Source organism: Ambystoma mexicanum, chromosome 9, assembly GCF_040938575.1.
Source record: "Ambystoma mexicanum isolate Mex_15411 chromosome 9, UKY_AmexF1_1, whole genome shotgun sequence".
Classification (NCBI taxonomy): Eukaryota; Metazoa; Chordata; class Amphibia; order Caudata; family Ambystomatidae; genus Ambystoma; species Ambystoma mexicanum.
Genome location: NC_090931.1, coordinates 594412399 through 594433377, shown reverse-complemented (window position 1 = coordinate 594433377; position 20979 = coordinate 594412399). Strand labels below are relative to the sequence as shown.

The window sequence follows — 20979 nt, the reverse complement described above, 5'->3', positions numbered from 1 at the left end:
TTCAAAGACTTACCTGTTGGGTCATTCCCATTTCATTTCGGGTCCTGCCACTTCCTGGCATTCCGGACCCCGGCCCCTATGGGGAAAAAAGACAGACATTGAATGAGCGAATGCAAAGATATTACCCGAACGCTCATCCAGAACTTACCTGTCATTTACTGGAACTGCACGTTTCACTTCGGGTCGGCGCCATATCTCCGGCATTCCGAACCCCGGCCCCTAAGGGGAAAAAGACATAAGCGTTAGCGCTTGCTGCAATAAGACAATGAACATTATTATTAAGCTTGAACTTTTGAACTTGCTACAGAACTCTTACAGCGCCTTACCTGAATAGTCAAGCTTATTTGAACTCCCATCAAACCTCAATCCAGTGAAGTAACTGGGTTTCAACGCGCCCCTGCACCAGAAGCAGGATGGAGAACTCATCCTTCCAGACCATAAGGTGAGACTTCACGGGGAATCGAGGAAGGGTATCGTGGAGGGTTGGAAGGGAGTGGGAGGCTTGAGCATTATTCCGTCAGTAGGTAATACTCCCTTTTCACGCACAGGGGAATATTCCTGCGAGCCAGTGAGTCCATCTTCAGAGTCCTGCGCTTCACCATAGAAGAAGCATCAGCACTCAAAGCCAGACCTGCGCCTCCGTGGGAATCAGGTGAGCGTGACAATGAATGACATAAGTGTGAATGAGTAGAGCACTATATTTTGGGGAAGTTAGAGTACCCAGTGAAGACAGGAAAAGACATAAAAAGTAAATGAAAAACTGAAAAACTTGTCTTCTACTGATTAACTATTTAACAGCAGAGATGGGTATTAGAAAATAGAATGTTATGTAGAAGTTGTCTCTGGTCAATGATACCTAAAATAGTGGCAAATGTGCAATAATTGAACTTAGACAAAAGTGCAAGATGTTTTCCTTGTTGAGATAATTAAGAAGAACAAGTTACTTTCTTACCTGGTAACGTTCTTTCGATGGGATGGTCCGACGACGTATTCCATATCTATGACAGGTAATCACCACAGCTGTGCTGCTTCGGAAACTTTTCCGGCGTCTGCGTCCTGCGTCGATGACGTCGATACGCCGACGTCTAGGACCTCCTCCGACGTCCGACGTCATCCGATGTGATAAGTAGGACGCACGACGCCTGTAGCCTCAGTTGTAGTTTTTTCCCCCCAGAACGTGTGACAGAAGTCAACTGCCAGTCAGACACAAAGCCTTGCGGAACGTAAGCTGCAATCGCAAAAGAAATTCTGCAGCGGGGAAGGCAGGGCGGGAGCGATATGGAATACGTCGTCGGACCATCCCATCGAAAGAACGTTACCAGGTAAGAAAGTAACTTGTTCTTCGAGGGGATTGGGTCCTCCGACGTATTCCATATCTATGACAGACTCCCAAAGCAGTACCAGAGCAAGGAGGAGGGAAAGAATTTATAAACAAAATTAGAATAGCCAATCAAATAGCAGAGCAAAGGACCGCCTTGCCAAAGGCCAGATCCTGCCCTCTGATGGAATCGAGGGAATAATGCCGTACAAATGTATGTACTGAAGCCCAGGTGGCTGCATCACAGATGTTGCGAATAGGAACACCCCTCTGCAGGGCAGTAGATGCAGCCATGCCCCTGGTAGAATGGGCCCGCAAGCCAGCCGGTGGGTCCTTACCCGCCAAGCGGTAACATTCCGAGATGGCCAAAACAATCCAGCGGGACAAAGTCTGTTTCGTCACAGCTTGCCCCAAACGCTTACCAGCGTAACCAATAAAGAGTTGATCGTCCACTCTGACCCGGGACATGCGTGAAACATAAAAGCTTAAAGCTCTCCTAGGATCAAGCCTATGGAGCCTCTCCTCTTCCTTACCAGGATGCGGAGGAGGATAGAATGCCGGAAGAACAACCTTCTGGGCTAAATGAAATTCCGTCACTACCTTCGGAAGAAAAGAAGGACGAACTCGAAGGACAACCCTGTCCTTGTGAAATACAGTGAAGGGTGGCTTAACTGAAAGTGCCTGCAACTCACTCACTCTGCGAGCGGAAGCAACCGCAACTAAAAACACAGTTTTCAGAGTTAACAGCCTCAAAGGGCAAGAATGTAAAGGCTCAAACGGAGCACCCATAAGAAACCTAAGAACAAGGTTTAAATCCCAACCGGGCACCAGGAAAGGTGACGGAGGGAACACATTAGTGAGCCCTTTCAGAAACTGTGAAATTAAAGGGATCTTAAAGTAAGAACACTCATCAGACGAGCGCTTAAAGATGGACAGCGCTGCCAGGTAACCTTTAACGGTACCCACTTGCAAGCCCCTGTGGGCCAAAGAAAGTAAAAAGGACAGAACCATGGGGATGTCACATGCAAAAGGATCCACATTCCGAACTCTGCACCAGTCGCAGAACTTACGCCAACGGCAACGGTACAGAGACTTAGTTGCTGGCCTTCGGGCCGAAAGCAACACCTCCATCACGTCTTCAGGGAGGTCCCAATCCCTATACCTCAACCTTTCAGAAGCCAAGCGTGAAGGTTGAGGGATCTGACCTCTGGATGGAGAACCAGACCCCCCTCCCGTGAGAGCAGATCGTCTCGGTAGGGAAGACGACGTGGAGGGCAGATGGACAAGTCGAGAAGGTCCGGGTACCACGTCCTCAGAGCCCACGCCGGAGCAATGAGGAACATCCGGGAACCGAACTTCCGCAACCTCCGCAGCACTTGCGGGATGACGGGGACTGGAGGAAACGCGTACAGCAGCGGGAACGACCAATCAACCACGAACGCGTCTCCTAAGGCCCCTCTTGGAGGAAATTCCCGCGAGCAGAACCTCCCGCACTTCCGGTTGACACTGGAGGCGAAGAGATCCACTTGAGGGGTCCCCCAAAGGGCGAAGATCTCCAGGAGAATCTCCTGAGCCAACTCCCACTCGTGAGAGATCGCGCTCTGCCTGCTCAGAGCGTCCGCCGTCACGTTTTCGACTCCGGCCAGATGAACTGCCGAGACCGAAACTTCCTGCTGGATGGCCCAGAACTCGAGCTGCATCGCCTCCCTGCACAGAGGAAGTGACCCTGCCCCCCCCTTTTTGTTGAGGTAGTGCATGGCCACCGTGTTGTCCGTCAGGATCAGGACATTCCTTCCTCGCACAGTCGGCAGAAAAGCCTTCAGGGCTAGCCTGACGGCCCTCAGCTCCAACAGATTGATATGGAGTCCGGACTCCGACGGAGACCAACGACCGCTGACTGTCAGCTCGTTGGCATGAGCTCCCCATCCCGTGAGGGATGCATCCGTCACGATCGTCACCTCCGGCCAGGGAAGCCAAAATGGAGCCCCCTTCATCAAGTTGCCTTCGACGGCCCACCACAGAAGGTCCTGGGCGACCGAGGGCGGCACCTGAATCGGGTCCGACATCCTGCCGGAGGACTGCGACCATTGCATCTTGAGTGCCCACTGCAAAGATCTCATGCGCAGGCGAGCCTCTGGCACCAGAAGAATGCAGGATGCCATGAGGCCGAGCAACCTCAAGAACTCGAACGCAGGGAGCGTCTGGGCATGCTGAAACTTGTGCACCATCTGCTGAATGTGAAGAGCCCTCACCTGGGGAGGAAAACACTGCCCCAGGGAAGTGTCGAGCACTGCTCCGATGTACTGGAGCCTCTGCGTTGGCGTCAAATGGGACTTCTTTAAATTGAGGGAGAAGCCCAGCCTGTGGAGGGAGTGGCAGGTGACGGACAGATGATCCAGGACTTGCTCGGGAGAGCTCCCCCTGATCAACCAATCGTCCAGGTAGGGGTAGACGTGAATCCCCCCTTGCCCGAGATGCGCTGCCACCACCACCATGAGCTTGGTGAAAACCCTCGGGGCGGAGGACAATCCGAACGGCAGGACCCGAAACTGAAAGTGCGAGTCGCCAACCGCGAACCTCAGGTACTTCTTGTGCTTGGGATGGATCGGCACATGGAAGTAAGCATCCATGAGGTCGAGTGACACCAACCAGTCCTGAAGCCGAAGGGCCTGGAGGACTTGAGAGAGAGTAACCATCTTGAACTTGTCCTTCCTGAGGAGTTTGTTCAAACCGCGCAAGTCCATGATGGGTCTCAATCCCCCGTCTTTCTTGGAAATCAAAAAATAAGGGGAATACCATCCCTTGTTCCTCTCCGCTACAGGCACCAGTTCTATAGCGCCTTTCTCCAGCAGGGCTTGAATTTCCTGCGCAAGGAGCGGATCCGGACACTTCAAAGAGAGGTTCCCCGGTGGATTGTCGCGAGGCCTGTGCCGAAAGGGAAGACAGTAGCCGTGGGCTATGATCTCCAGAACCCACACATCTGAAGTAATGGCTTGCCACTCTACAAGATGCTGCGCCAGCCTTCCCCCAACCGGCGAACCATGGGACATGGCCTCATGACCGAGTAGGAGCGGCTGCGGCGTTACCTGAGGGCAAAGAGGCAACTGCCCGAGCGGCCTTGGCACCACGGGTACCTTGTCGTCCACCTCTGGTACCCCTGCGTTGGCCCCTATGACTGCCAGCTCCTCTCGCTTTACCAAAGGACGAGTAATAGCGAAAGGAGCCACCCCTCCACTGCTGTCCCCTAGGACGAAAAGGCGGAGGTTGGCGAACTGCAGCGCCCAACGACTTAGCTGCAGCTTTTGAGGTCTGCAACCTCTCAAGGCTCTCGTCAGCCTTGCTGCCAAAAAGATGTTCACCATCAAAGGGCATGTTGAGGAGCCGGGACTGCACATCAGGAGCAAACCCCGACTTCCGCAACCACGCAAACCTGCGTATCACGGTGCTCGCCGCCATGGACCTACTGACGCATTCAGCCAAGTCCAAACCCGACTGAACGGACTCACACATGGCATCCTTACCATCCTGGACCAAAGCAAGGAAACCATCCCGTTCGTCCCCTTCGGGAATATGTTCAGCCGCTAACGCAACACAGTTCCACAGAGTGTGCGTGAAACGTGACAAGGCACAAATGGAGTTGGCCGCCTGAAGCGCCATACCACCAGAAGAAAACAACTTCTTCGCCCAGCCATCAAAACGTTTGTCGTCCCTATCAGGAGGGATGGTAGGGTACGACGCCAGCTTTGCCGGGGCCGTGGCCGCCTGCACCACCAAACTTTCCGGAGTGGGGTGCCTGGTCAAGTAGCAGGGGTCGCCACTGGCTGGACGGTATTTCCGCGACAAGGACCTGCCCACTGCCGGGAGACTCTCCGGAGCAGTCCAAGCCGCCGCCACCCTACGCTGTAAAGCCATATGGAACGGCAGTACCGGGTCAGTTGGGGGACCAACATCAAGGATGTCCGTCAGATCATCCTGCACAAACTCCCCTGGGGGAGCAGACCATCCCAAATACTCAGACACCCTAGCCATAAGGCGCCGGTATGAGGAATCGGCATGGGAGCCAGGCTCAGGCCGACCAAATTCCACCTCCGGAGAGGTGTCCAGACCACTAGCATCATGCAGCGACTGCCTCAAATCAAATTGACCATGGCCCGAGACAACGACATCCGGCACCTGACCAGGAACCAGGCCAACCGAATCCTCATCCGCCTCTGAAATATAATCCAAGTGGTGGAAAGGCACCTGAGAGTGCCTGCTCTTAGCCAGAGCCTTCCTAGGGGGTACACCCGAGACACGGGGCACCTCCGACACGAAAGGCGTCGATGGCGTCGAGCGAATCGGCGCCGCCGTCGAGAAAACCGGCAACGGCGCCGAGAGGATCGGCGTCGACGTCGAGGAAATCAGCGTCGACGTCAGATGCAGCGCCTCCAATATCGGCGGCGTCGACACAGCCCTCGAAGCCGGAGCCCCGAGCGTGTCCCTCGACGACCTGAACGTCGACGGCTTCGACGACTTCCTCGGAGCCGGAGCCTCGAGAAAGCCTGTCGACGCCCTCGACGCCTCAGACGTCGATGTCTTCCTCGAAGACATCACAGGTGCACACGGTCTCGATCGCGTCGAGGACCGGGACCTGGAACGGGTACGGCGAGAACGAGCCTCCTTGTCCGAACGGGACCTCTCCCGTGACTCGTGCCGACCACTCTTGCGAGCGGTGTCTCTCGACCTCACACGGCCGACCCCACTCGGGGGCGCGGACGGTTGAGTACCCTGCGACTCAAGAATCGCCAACATTTTCTTCCCGAAGGAAGCCCATTCCTCCGGCGTCGCACGGCTGGTGGGATAACCGACGTGCCGGGCAGAGTCCTCGGAAGAGGACCTGGAAGGCGACCGGTGACGGCGCTTCCGAGAATGCCTCGAAGAGGCTGAGGAGCGGCGAGACCGACTCCTAGAAGAAGACCGACGAGACTTCCGACGATGACGCGGAGAGTCACCCCTCGAATCATCCGTCGAAAGCCCCGCCGACTTCGACTTCCGGGGCTTGGACACCCGACCTACCGACAATTTCTTCTTACGTTCGCGTAAGGCCTTGGACGTGAGCGACAGGCAGTCGACACAGTCATCCGTGTCGTGGGCCTCACCAGAGGCAGGCGTCGTCCGACATCTTGGACCCACACTCCCCGCACTTCTTAAAGCCCGGACGCGGGGTTGAAGACGAAGTAGAAGACATCGCCGAAATTCACAAACGAACAGGTTCGAAGAACCAGAAAGAACAGAACTCCAAAGAGTCGAGGCTAGAACCGAGAAACACGAAGCAACACGTTCGCGGAAAAAACGGAACTGAGGCTACAGGCGTCGTGCGTCCTACTTATCACATCGGATGACGTCGGACGTCGGCGTATCGACGTCATCGACGCAGGACGCAGACGCCGGAAAAGTTTCCGAAGCAGCACAGCTGTGGTGATTACCTGTCATAGATATGGAATACGTCGGAGGACCCAATCCCCTCGAATGTATTTTTTAGTGATGTTTTTATTGAGAGTAAATACATTGTTATTTTTGATAAAAAAAAACTGTTTGGAATAAGTTTGTTGTAATCTAATGAGTTAAACAGCATGCAGGATTGAGTTAGAAGAAGGTACTGGAGAAGCAAGGGACCCTTTAAGCATTAGTGTGGTATGTTTAGTGGTTTTGACGGTTTGAGGGTTGTCTTAAAGAGGTCCAGATAAATATTCCCTCTAGTCTCTCCAAGTTTTTCAAGTGAGCCGGTCGGCTCACCACTTGGGCCAATCACACAAGAGTGCGACTTGAGTTACCAAGGTAACTCAGTCCAGGGTGTCTAAAACCCCCTCCCACACCTCCTGTGGTACCCAGACAGAGTGGCACCACTTTTGGAGGCTTCTGTGGAGAAGCCCGCCAAAAAGTGGAACAAAGGGCTCGACTTGGGTTCACAGAAGAGAACACAAACGCCATTTTAGAATCGAGTTCTGCCAAAAAAATACCAACCGGTGAATTAATATTAATTAAATAAACCGGCGGTATGTTCGAGGCTATAAGAATTAAATAATTAAAGTTGGTAGCCTCGAACAATGGGAAAATCCCATAGAGATATTCACAGTCAAATATAAAAAGTGGTATCCACTGCCACCAGCCAAAACTCGATCAGGGGGGACGGAGACGTGCCCCCTCGAACAACAGACCCCGAGGCAATTGAATTGCCCCGACCAGTACGTCCACAATATGATGGTTTGTACTGGTTTCTGTTCATAATTTGGGATTAGTAAAGCCAATGGTGACTTTACATGCCCTGGGAGACAGTAGTCAGTCCCAGGGTATGGAGTCTATGTTGGGGGGTCGCTACGACACCCCTGGGTTACGGCTCGGAGGGTGCTGTGCAACCCACATCAAAACACATGAGACCCTATGGAGGAAAAGACCCCATAGCCCATAAAACACATGGAAAGATCAAGGAACACCTCAAATCATGTCTAAGAGTGGGAGTAAAAGAGTCTCACTCTTAGCAGGAGAGAAAAAAATAAACCCCAAAAATCCAGCAAAGCTGCTGGGGGACTCACTAGGTTTGGGAAATTAGCCTTACAGAGAATTCTTCCTAACATCCTCCAGCCGACAAAGGACACTCACCAGATCCGCCAAGACCATACATCAAGCCCTACAGGACAGGGCTCTGACCGATGCCTGCAGGGGGGTGCACCCTACAGACCGGCAATATACCTTCTATTCCTCAGTTCATGACTCCGAATCCAGGCTAGACTACTGGTTTATATCTGTTCCCCTGCTGAGCTCTGGCGTGGTCTGTGAAATTCTTCCCCGTACACTCTGACCATTCCCCAGTCACGCTTGAGATATCACTCCAGAGCGTTAAACGTCCGGCTCCGCGCTGGAGAATGCCCCCAAATATCCTGAAGGATCCTAATGTGGTTGAATCATTGCATATTGAGATTGAGGAATTCTTTCAGTTGAACACGGGGTCGGTGGGGAAGTGGGCCACGGTATGGGAAACATTTAAGGTCTGGGTAAGGGGTAATCTTATGTCTAAAACCACTGGCCTCCTGAAAAGCATCAGATCCAACCTGAACAAGACCGAAGCACACCTGAAAACCCTAGAAAATGATTATAGTGTAACACACAACAAGAACACGTTGGCCGATATCAATGCACACCTTCTTAGATTCAATGAACTAGCGACCCAAGAACTACAATACATGTCCACCCCGACTAGGGCCTGTAGATGTGGTGAAGGAAATAGAGCAGGAAACCATTTGGCACGTATATTACGAAACAAACGCAATCATGCCCCCATTACTAGCATCATTACAGACAACGGCGACCCCGTGCACACAGAGGAAGGAATCAACGCTGAATTTGCTAAATATTACACCAGCTTATACGCAAACCACGATACACGAAGTCAGGTGGACATTGAAACATACTTGAATAAGATCGATCTCCCTAGACTCATACCCGAGGATAATCTCGCCCTGGAACAAGAAATAACTAGCGAGGAAGTCGCTGAGGCAATTAAGTCACTCGCGGCTGGAAAAACCCCAGGTCCTGATGGCCTAAACTCTGACCTCTACAAAACAAACACATTAATACTATCCCCTGTATTGACTCACGTATGGGAGGAAGCCTTGAGCTCCGGCCAGCTCCCAGAGTCAATAACTGATGCAGTCATAACAGTTTTATTGAAGCCTAGACGTCCGGCCCATGACCACTCGTCCTATCGCCCACTGTCCCTTATAAACACAGATGCCAAGATATATACAAAAGTTCTCGCAAATAGACTTCTCCATAAAATGACAACCCTGATACACCCTGACCAATGTGGTTTCATTCCTACGAGATCCTCTGCCCTGAACCTGCGTAGACTGTTCGGTATTATGGCACAAATCAAACCAGATGCACAGGCAGTGGCCATCTCGCTTGACGCCGAGAAGGCATTTGATTCCTTCTCATGGACATATATGTTTGAGGTCCTCAAAAAACTTGGCTTTGGCCCATACTTCACACACTGTGTCAGGCTCCTCTACACATCTCCCAAAGCTAGGGTCCTAACTAACCGCACCCTCTCTACCCACTTCACTTTACATTGAGGCACCAGAAAGGGTTGCCCCTTCTCCCCCATCCTTTTTGCACTCACTATCGAACCAATGGCGGCTGCCAGCACGAGAGAACAAGAACTGAGGGGCATTAAGATGGCCGGCAGCTACCAAGCTATTTCATTGTAAGTGGACGATGCCTTATTGTACGTACGCAAGCCTGAGGACAATTTAGAACCTGTATTGGCAGTAATACAGGACTTCACCTTACACTCAGGTTATAAAATCAATACAGCCAAATCTGAAATCTTCCCACTGACACAGGCCACCACCCGCCCCTCACACACACATGGTCTACAATGGTCCCCTGACTACATCAGATACCTGGGGATCCTGGTATCTAGAGATAAACAATCACTATACATAGATAACTACGAGGCTACAATGCAGACGATCCACACTAAACTCCAAATCTGGACTAGATTGCCCATATCGCTGGCTGGTAGGATTGCAGTACTCAAAATGGTAATCCTCCCCAAACTGCTATACATCTTTAACAACGTCCCGATATGGCCAGGCAAACTTTTTTTTGAAAACCTTCGGTCCCTAGCAATCACCTTCATCTGGAACGGGGGTGCCAACAGGCTTAAATGGGAAAAACTTGTGGAACCTTACGACATGGGGGGCTTCGCAGCGCCCGATTACGAGCTGTATTACCTAGTGTCACAGGCTCAGTATGCCAAATACTGGCAGAACCCCGCAATAGAAGCACCACATGTTCCCATAGAACGGCACTCGGTCCGCCCAACGGATTTGCGATCCATAATCTTCGCGAAATCTCACAAAAATGAATGCAAATTTGACTCCACATCCTGCACAATAGCAGCTTGGGCTGAAATCAGCAGGCGCCTCCACATTGAAATCCCCTATGACTCCCAAACTCCATTATGGAACTTCCCGGGCATCGCACCCTCGTATCACCTCGGTATACAGAAAGCCTGGATTCCAAACTATGACATCACAATGAAAGCTATGTTCCCGAATGGTAGTTTCGTTACCCCTGAGGACTTCGCTGACACAGTGGGGAGGGGCCAACTGGTCATGTTACAATATCACCGTATGAGAGCGGCGTTCAAAAAACGCTGGCCATCATTCCCGGCTGAACCGCCCGAGCACCCCTGCTATCAAGCACTTCACGCACAACTCGACGTAGGCGTCTCCATACTATACAACATTGTCCAAACGTACACGAAATCCTCCAATAATATAAAGACCTCCTGGGAAGAAGACATGGGCATTGCAATAGAGGAGGGAATGTGGGCCAGATACTGCCTCCTTACAAAGAAAGTCTCCCTCAATGCGGGGTTCAGACTCATAGAATTTAAAATGCTTAATAAACTTCACTATACCCCTGTCAAAATGGCTAAATTTAAGGAATCCACAAACACGAACTGTCCCAAATGCAAGAACCCTCAAGCTGACTCATACCACATGTACTGGGGCCTGCCCTGAAATAACTAGATTCTGGAATGCAGTAGCAAACATACTGGAAGACATTACCCAAGTCCCTGCACAACTCAACCCCCAAAAATACCTGTTCGGCGACATTGGAAAGCTCACAGAAAAAAACGGAGGCTATTCAACATTTCATGCGTGGTGGCTAAAAAATGTATTTTGCAGAAATGGAAAAGTCCCCACGCTCCTAGCGTAGAACAATTCTTAACAGCACTGACATATGTTCATGAATGTGAAGAAACATACATAGGATTAGTCCCCTCTCCGTGTAGACCTAAGGATATATGGTCAGCATTCCGAACTTACCTTCATACCACCTCCCCAGGTGCTGGAGAACCCGACTCCGACTGAACTTTGGGTCTTAACTCCAGCAATACACGTCTAATGCCAGAAAATGCAATGTTGTTTTATCTATGTACTTGAATGGAAGATAAAGTTTATACTATGTACATCCTATATCACTGGGTGGTTAACACATGTGTAATGTGAACTGCAACCAAAAATAAATTTAAAAAAACAAAAACACTACACACTCAGTTTCAATAAATCAGTAGATGCCCATTTGGGATCGCACACAGATACTTCCTACACACTGAAGAGACCTAAATAACTAGGACACTGTGGGCATTGATATATCACTGACACATTTAGAGCAATACTGAGATTAGTGTCAAAAGGAAAAGATGAGGGAATAAAACAATGGTTAACAAATATTCTTAAGCAGGTAAGTACTTTTTGAACCCTCCAATGCAAAGTAAATTAAGCCTTTCCTGAGGGAAAGGTAAAGCACAAAGTCAGAGATAAGAAGTGTCTTTCAGGGAGCCAGGAAAGCCAATGTTAGTTGAGCAAAAGTCTAGGTGAGCTGGAGCACTTCTTGCAGGTAGGTAAAAAGTCTTGCACAATATTTTAGAAGTTTTTGTATGAAATGAAATTACTGTAGGGCTACAAGCTGGGAGGCTTGTGAGGGGCAAAGCTGCAAGCAACTCTGCAAAAGCAACCAAGACAAGTCTCAACTGAGAGCTAGCAAGACTACACAACAAGAGGTAAGCAACCCCTTAGTTTTACAGTACCTTTGATTAGAAGAAAGTGGTTCCAGCTGGCTTCTGTTCCTGCCTAGGTGTACAGATCCTGCTGTTCCTGGGCCTCAGTCGTGGGGACAAGAGGGAGGATGTCTGGGGACTCCCGCTCTACGAATTGAAGGTCGGCGGCAGCAATGGGCAAACTTCAGATCAGCGGCACTGAGCATTTTCAGCTTCTCGCGACTCTCACAAATAGCATCACCATGGTTCTCGGTTACCTTTATGGACTTTCCTTGCATCTGGGGTCCAGCACTCTCTTGAGGTGGCTCAGGCTTGCCCAGTTCGGCTTCATGGGAGTCCGGAGGATCTTCCTGTAGCTCGTGTCTGACTTAAAAATGAGACACTCTATTCTGGAGTTCCTCTCCCTGGCAATCGGTTCCTGCAGCAGCAATGGAAGAACAGCAAGCTCCGAGAGGATGTCCAGACGAGTTCGCTTTGGGGTTGATTGGTCCCACCAACCCAAGGGGAGAAGTCGTCCGTTGCAGGGCTTCTTTAGTCGAGGTGAATTTGGAGCTTCAGCAATGCAGCAGGGCTTTATCGGGCAACCAACAGTCCAGGAGTTGCAGCAAGCGTCTCTTTGAAGTGCTTCTTCGAATTCCTTTGTCCGGTGGTCAACTCTGCCTTTCAAGCCAAAAGCCTTGCCTTTTACGCAGGTTTCTCCCATTCATTCGCAGCCTAGCTGTCAATCACAGCAGGGTGGCCGTCATCCAAAGATAGCCAGCCGGCCAGTCACCTTTGGGTGCATTCCTGCAACCAAGGGGATTAAGCACAGGGAGTTTTGGGCCTCTCCCTCACTTCCTGCCCCTACCGGACACGCTGGAGCCAGAGGCGGGCTTCACTGGTGAATCCCACCAAAGACAAAACGAACAAAGGGTTTGGCGCGCAGAGTAAATCTCAAGAAGGACCTTTCCAACAAGAAATGCCGAAAAAAGAAGACCGGGCCCATTTAGACAAAATGGGCAACCATGGGTGCTTTACTGCATCTGCAATTGCAGCCCACAGTAGAAACACACAATGGTAGGAAAAAGTAAACCACTGCCACCAGCCATTAATTGCAGAAAGGGTAACATAACATTTTTTACATGAGAAACTAGAGAAAGGGGATACTAAGTAACCCCTCCAGCAGCCTATTGCAAGATAGTGTGTGCTGGGTCTACAAAGTTACGAAATGCAAGTGAAGTCAATTTCACTTCACTGCTCTTGGAAACAGTAGTTTCAACAGGCGAAGGTATTTAAACCTTTGGGAAATCTAAGAGACTTCCCTGTGTCACTGCATTGAAGGTGCTGTGTATCGCAATGTAAAGATGATGCTTATGGAGTTTGTCAGACTACAAAGTCAGAAGAAACACAGAGTCCAAATCACAGAACAATAGATGAGTGGGAAAAAGGTTTCACTCTCTCCAGGTTAGAAATGAAAAGTATAAAGTCCAGCAAAAAGAGCAGGGGGTCTCTAAGGTAGAAGGGAATTAGCACATTTCTGAGAATTCTCCCTAACAGGAACCATCTAGATTTAATGGGCGGCACATGCAGGCCTTTTGTTTTGGAGCCATGTGCTGGACAGAAAAAACAACCTGGGGGACCAAGAAAGGTGAAGGACCAGGAGCACAATACACGTCACACTAGGGAGAGTATTACAAACATCGTCTCTTTTCGAACATTGAAAACAAGTCATGTAATACTCAGCACCTACCACCAGATGTCAGCCTATGCAAAGCATGAGATTCTAAGGAGATGCACAAGCCGCAGAAAAATGTTTTATATGTGCTCCATTCATTTTTCTAGTGTTTCTTGGCCAATAGTAAATATAGTAAGTTTATATTTCATGTCTAAGTATAATCCTTGCATATTTCACTGTGTGGACTCATTATGGACCCATGACCCCACTCACCTCTCCTGACAGTTGTTGGGAAGGAGCAAGTGCTTTTCTTCATTCCCAAGCTTCCCAAACACTTTAGAATTAGGCAAGACTTTGGTTAACTGTTTTCTAAGCACTCGCTACAAGAGTTCAGGGGGGAGCGTGGTCACTAAATGAAGATAGTTAGGATTTAAATATAAGGTACAACTAACTATTTAGTGGAATAGATTTGAAAAACTGTTAAATTGTAGTTAGCTTTTCTCAAAGCATGGTGAATGTAGACTGTGCTAAAAATAGACTACAGGCATTGTGTCACCGAGGCTAAGGCTGGCAGAGAGCACGAGGTAACTTAGCAGCTGTGGGCTGTCTGTCCAAAGCCCATGCATTCTAAAACGGGATTGTACATGTCCAATGCACGACATATAGAGTACTATGGAAAACAGGGTTTATTAAGAGAATTACTGGACCAGATAAAATATAAGAAGATTGAGTGGATTGTGGAGAGTATGGCGAGAAGGTGTTTGTGTATGTATATGGGATACATTATTCTTCGTAATCGTATTTCTGATGCTGGTATCTGCTTAGATTCACATGTTGTTCATAGGCTGACATCTAGTGGAAGCTACGGAGTATTACAGTTTGTTTTTCGAACTCGAAAATGGGCGCCGACACAGGGCGTGCCAGTAATACTATCCCTAGTGTGACGTCCACTGTACCTATGATCCCTCACACGGGTAGGACCCTCAGATTGTATTTTTTCTGACATGAGGTAGCATGAGGAGTAGTGTGAGTACAGAAGATCCAAGCAGATGGATAGATAAGACTACAAGCATCCATGCCTTCTCTCAAAGGGGATGAAGGGCGGGCACATGTGAATCTAATTAGATACAATCATCAGAAATACGATTACGGTGAGTAATGTATCCCTTCTGAGGCTTGTGGAATCTGCTTAGATCACATGCTGTGCATAGATTAGCGAGCAGTGTTAGAAGAAGGAGGTGGGATGTGAGAAGGGTCATGAGCAAATAAATGTCTTAGAACCGCTTGTCCCACTTGAGTATCTGTCTTGGAATGAGTGTCAATGCAGTAGAGCTGAGTAAAAGTGTGAACAGAGCTCCATGTAGCTGCTTTGTAAATGGTGTCGAGGGGTACATTTGCAATGAAAGCCAGAGTGGCCCCAATGCCTCTTGTAGAGTGGGCTCTTGGCATAAAAGGCAGTGTCTTTTCAGAAAGGGAGTAACATAGCTGTATACAATTGACTATCCACTTGGAGATGGTTCCTTTAGAGACGCAATCTCCTTCTCTGCCTGTAGCTACGGAGACGAACAGTTGGTCCGTTTTACTTAGCGGTCTGGTCTTGTCTACATAGTAGAGGACCGCTCTTCGCACATCTAGAGTGTGTAATTTCACCTCAGCAGAGCTTTTGGGTTCCTGGAAGAAGGCCGGAAGCTCAATGGACTGGTTAACGTGGAATTTAGAAATGAATTTAGGTGAGAACCTAGGGTGTGTTCGTATAACCAGTTTATCCTTATGAACAGTAAAGAAAGGATTCTGCACTGAGAGCCTGAATTTCACTGATGCTTCTAATGGATGTTAATGGCAACTAAGAAGGCAGTTTTGTAGGTCAGGTGTTTGAGACTGGCTTTATGCATGGGTTCAAAGGGTGGGCCCATGGGCTTAGCAAGCACCACATTAAGGTCCCAGCCAGGTGGTGGGTTTGAAATTGGAGGGTGGAGTCTCTTTACTCCTTCCATGAAGGCTTTAACCACCGGTACCTTCCACCACAAAACCTTGTTGTGGGAAGTGGTGTAGGCTGACAGCGCTGCCAGGTGTACCTTGAGTGAGTTAAATACCAGCCCTGCATCCAGCCGGTGGAGCATGTAAGTCACAATATTGGAAGGAGTGCAATCAACTGGGTTGATTTGCTTACTCTGGCACCAGATAACCAATATTTTCCATTTATCAAAGTAACAGTGCCTCGTGTTAGGTTTCCTAGATTCCTTTAGGATGTCCATACATCTCTGTGGTAAGTTGAGATGTCCAAACTCTATGACTTCAGGAGCCATGCTGCCAGGTTCATTGAGCTAGGTTGAGGATGGACTGTTGGACCTTGGTGCTGGGACAGTGGGTTGTACCAGCACTGGAGTCTGAAGGGTTTGCACACCGCTAGTCTGTATAGGTGTGGGCATCACGGTTGCCTCGCCCACATGGGGGCAACTAGGATAAGCATCATCAATTCCCTGTGCATCTTGCTGACCACCTTCCTTATGAGAGGGGTTGGTGGAAAAGCGTAGGCAAACATCCCTGACCAGTTCATCCACAGGGCGTTCCTCTTGGAGTCTGGCTGGGGGAACCTGGATCCGAATCCTGGGCATTGCCTGTTTTCGCTTGTGGTGAATAGGTCTGTAGTGGGGAAACCCCACTGTGAGAAGATGTCTTCTACCACTTCTCTGAGTAGACACCATTCGTGTTCTCTTGGGAGGGAGTCTCTGCTCAAAGCGTCCGCTAGTGAATTGAGATCCCCTGGAACATGTTGAGATGACAGGTAAATGTTCCGTCTGAGTGCCCATCTCCAAATTTTCTGGGCAAGATTGGACAGATTTGGCGAACGATTCCCTCCCTGTTTGTTTAGGTAAAACATCGCTGTTGTGCTGTCCGTCAGGATCTGCACTGACAGGTTCATCAAGTAGGGCTCGAACACCTGAAGCGCTCCGAATACTGCCAGAAGCTCTAGCAGATTGATAGGATTCTTGGCTACTGTGTGAGACCAGAGACCCTGAGCTGTGTGGTGGAGGAGGTGTGTTCCCCACCCTGACAGGGATGCGTCTGTAGTGACTACAGCCTGTACTTCTGGATCGTAACAGGGTTTCCCCTTTGCCAGGTTCTCTCTTGTCCACCAGTGAAGACTTTGTACAAGTGTTGGCGAAATGACCACTAGATTGTCCCACTGACCACTTGCCTGAGACCACTGTTTCACCAACCATTCTTGCATGGTCGCAGGCGCGCCTGGGGGACCAGGTAAATACATGACGCTATCATGCCTAGCAAACGCATCGCTTTGCGTACCCTTATCTGGCGACCGGACTGATATAAAGGAATTTGCAGTAGTAGATTCCGAATTCTTTCCTCTGATGGAAAGGCCAACCCCGCTTGAGTGTCTAGGACAGCTCCTAGGAACTGTTTGGAGGTGCTTGGCACCAGGCTTGATTTTTTCTCATTTATGGAGAAACCCAATTCGAAGAGGAGGTCGATTGTTCTTTGAATGTTTGATCTGCAAATTACTGGGGTCTCCCCCCGTGATGAGCCAGTCGTCCAGGTAAGGGTACACTAGTATTGCCTCCCAGCATAGGTGTGCCATCGCCAGTACCTTGGTGAATACCCTTGGAGCCGAGGCTATCCCAAAGGGCAGCACCTTGAACTGTTAGTGCTGACTGTCCACCTTGAAGCGCAAGAATCTTCTGTGCGCTGGGAACATGAAAATATGAAAATAGGCATCTTTCATGTCCAATGTTGCCATGTAATCCCCCTTTTTAGGAGGGGGATTACCTCTTGGAGAGTAGTCATGCAAATCTTTTGAGGCTTGACATACTTGTTTGCAGGGCGTAAGTCTAATACTGGGCGCATTGTTAAATCTTTTTTTGGAACAAGGAAGTAAGTTGAATAAATACCCTTGTTTATCTGGTTGCCGGGACGCGTTTGATCGCGTCCTTTGCTAAAAGATTGACGATCTCTTCGAGGAGGATCTTTTGGTGTTCCAAGGAATGCACCTTTTGACGTGGAGGGTGGTTTCGGGGACGATCGAGCAGTTCTATACAATATCCTGCGGACACTGTGGACAGCACCCATCTGTCCGATGTGATCCCTTCACAAGCTTGGGTGAAGATGGCAATGCGTCCCCCTACTGGGGATGCGTGAGAAGGGACCTTGAGTGGAGCGTCACTGTTTTGTAGGAGGCGTGCTGCCTCTGTTGGGACTGCCTCTACCTCTACCACGGCCTCTTTTGTTTCCTCTGCTGTAACTCTGGGTAGCCTGTTGGTTGTTACCCCAAGATGTACCCTGTCCCTGTGTATAACTGGAGCCTCTTTGGGAATTCTGGCCGCGTCGGCGATGAAAATTACCATTCCCTCTTTGATTAGGGGGCTTGTTTGTTAACTGACCTAGGGATTTCAGAGTCTAATACTCGTCCTTGGCATTTTTTAATGCGTCCTCTACCGCTTTGCCAAACAGCAGATTAGGCTCCACCGGCATGTCAATTAAGGATGCTTGTGTCTCGGGTTTAAACCCTGACTGTCTTAACCAGGCATGCCTCTTAATGACTGCGCTCTCTGCTATTAGCCTGCCCGCGTTGTCTGCGGCATCAAAGGTTGCCTTAAGGATGCAACCGGACATGGCTCTCCCCTCCGACGCGACCTGGGCCAGCTGACCCTTTAGTGGTTCCGGTGTGGAGTCAATGAGGGCAGCTACTTGCTCCCACTGGTGGCAATTGTAACTTGCCAGCTGAGTGGTGGTGTTGGCAATCCTTGCTTGGAAGTCGAAGTGGAAGTGGAGGCTATCTTCCTTCTCAACCCGTATATTTTCTTGCTCTCCTTGTCTGGGGGGGGCCTCAGATGATAAGAGGAGCACCCGCCCTTTTCCGGGTGTTAGTCACTACCAAGGAGTCAGGCTTCAGTTGACCCCTTATGTAAAGCGGGTCCGATTGGGCCGTCCTGAACAATTTATCGTTTCTGGGGTTTACTGCACTGGTGAGGTTAGGAGTGAGAAGGGAAGGATCAATTCTCCTTTGAACAGACTTGAGAATTGGAATGGCTTGGGCAATGGGTTTCTTCTCTCCCACTAGTTCCTCAGCAAAGTCCCTCTCCTCCTGTGCACCCTGAGTGTCTATGCGGAAGTGTTCTGCCGCTTTGGTCAAGACCTCATTTAGGAGGGTCTGGTTGTCTACTGGAGAGTCAGTAACCTAAGGTTCTTTGCCAACAGGGGAGTCTATTCTGTAGACTTCTGGGTCATCTTCCTCCTCATCTTGGTCCTCGTCATCCCCATTAATAGTCCACCCCAGTTTGGTCATCCAACGTAACAGTCTGGATCTTCATCCTGTTGAGGATCCTGACCATATTGGGTGTAGGGCTGTATGTAGGTTTCTTAGCATGGGGCTGCAGGTCCCTAGATCCTGAAGGAGTAGCACCATCCGGGGTATAGGTGAGGAAGTGCTCTGGGTTCTTGGAGTAGAAGTCTGCCAGGGAGGACATTCTAGTCATTACCTTGTCTATATCGTCACTGGTCCATTTCTTGCAGCTGGGAAGGACAATTTCTTGAGAGGGTTCCCCTTCTATTCCCTGTCTGGACCTATGGGCCTGCACATGGGTCTTGGATTGATGTTTATCTGAAGATTTAGCAGAAGAAGGGAGAGATGGTTTCTTCTTCTGTTGACCCCCTTCCCCATGAGTAGAAGAGTGTTTCCCTGGTGTCTTCACCTTTTCTGAGCTTTTCGACGCCTGGTGTCGAGATTCGGGGGTAGTGTCTCTTTCCTTCTAGTGAGGACGTTGAGACTCGGAGGCAGCCGCCGAATGGTCTGCCGGAGCCGACTCCTGGTGTGCGGCCTGGGGCTGGCGGTCAGTTTCGTTTTCCGACGAGCGTACCTCTGTGACTTTGGTGAGTGAGGCACTTTTGGCAACTGTGGACGGTTGCCTAGTGTCGTGCGGCAATCTTGATCGAGAACGCCCAGAGGACACCTATTCGGAGGACCGCTCTCTGCGTGCCTCTTTCCGAGAACTCGACACGTGTGTCGAGTCTCGGTTGGACTTTGAGTGTTTAGGTGTAGAAGTGGTGTGGGTAGCGCTCGCGTCGCCAGGTGTGCTCCCCATAACTGCACTGCCGGACAATCTTCTGAGGTCGGGGACTTGCGCTTGGGCATCTTTCGACACCTCCTTGCCCTCGCCATCTGAAAGTACGGCATCGCTGCCATCACTTAAGGTGCCCTCCGCTTCCATGGCCTCACGTTGCCTGGTGTGGTGGGCCCAACGTTTGGTCAAGCGGTCCTTTAGAGTTTTAGCCTTGAACCGGCTACACGCTCTGCAGTTCGCCTCGGGGTGATACCTCGGCAAGCAGAGGTTACAGGTGGCGTGTTTGTCAACCCAAGGATACTTGCGGTTGCACTTGGGGCAAAATTTGAAAGGGGTACCCTCCATATGCACCCTGTGGCAGCGGGCTAGTGTGTGTAGTAAAATATATATGAGTGTAGAGTATGTTTCCACCCCCCACTCTCCCTACTTGCGGGGCCGAGGCCAGAGGCCTTCGGAAGCCCGGGCCAAGGCCAGAGGACTTCCGAGGCCCAAAGTCCGTCGTGCAGCTCTAGACGGTTGTTTCTTCTCCGGACCGGCGTTGATCTTCGAACTTCGATGTCTTAATGTGGTAATGAAAGAAACGGGGAAATATGATATTTTAGCAAAATATGGCTGAAAGCCAGGGAACTCCATGCAGTGCTTCCGACAAGTATGGCGGAAAAAAACAATCTGAGGGTCCTACACACGTGAGGGATCATGGATACAGTGGACGTCACATTAGGGATAGTATTACTGGCACGCCCTGTGTCGACGCCCATTTTCGAGTTTCGAAAAACAAACTGTAATACTCTGGGGCTTCCACTAGATGTCGGCCTATGCACAGCATGCGATCTAAGCAGATTATATATATATATATATATATATTATAGAAAATTATGCTTAACAAGAGCTACAATATATTCCTGCAGAGGCAGAAGTATGTTAAGTAGGTTGTAACCCTGGCCATGCAAGAAGGGTGATTGCAGAATCCCTTGTATGGCAAGAACAGTAGTTTTGGATGAGCTATGCCAGTATCCAGTGACCATGTTGAGTATATAAAGGTGCCTGCTTGGAATTAGTCTGCAGGAGCCAGCCACGGAAGACAGAATGCTGGTGGGGGTGCGGAGGAGGGGAGGGGATCTGAGTCCTCTGCCCCCCCCCCCCACCTCCTCCTCCTCATCTTTGTACAGAATACGGGTACGCCTTTAAGTTGGGCTACCTTTCACAGTTGGCAATGACCACTCTCCATGCTACCTTGATTGGTTTGGCTAAACTCCCAGATGTTTCCCCTGTTCACTATAACTAGGGCAGCCTCCTAAACACAGACTTTAAAAATCCA

At 49.9% G+C, this 20979-nt stretch overlaps 1 protein-coding gene across 7 annotated transcripts in view; it reads right to left on the bottom strand.

Annotated features, from left to right (window-relative positions):
• Positions 1-20979, bottom strand: part of NCOR1 (nuclear receptor corepressor 1) — a 2268409-nt gene that overhangs the window by 552874 nt on the left and 1694556 nt on the right. The window lies entirely within an intron of this gene.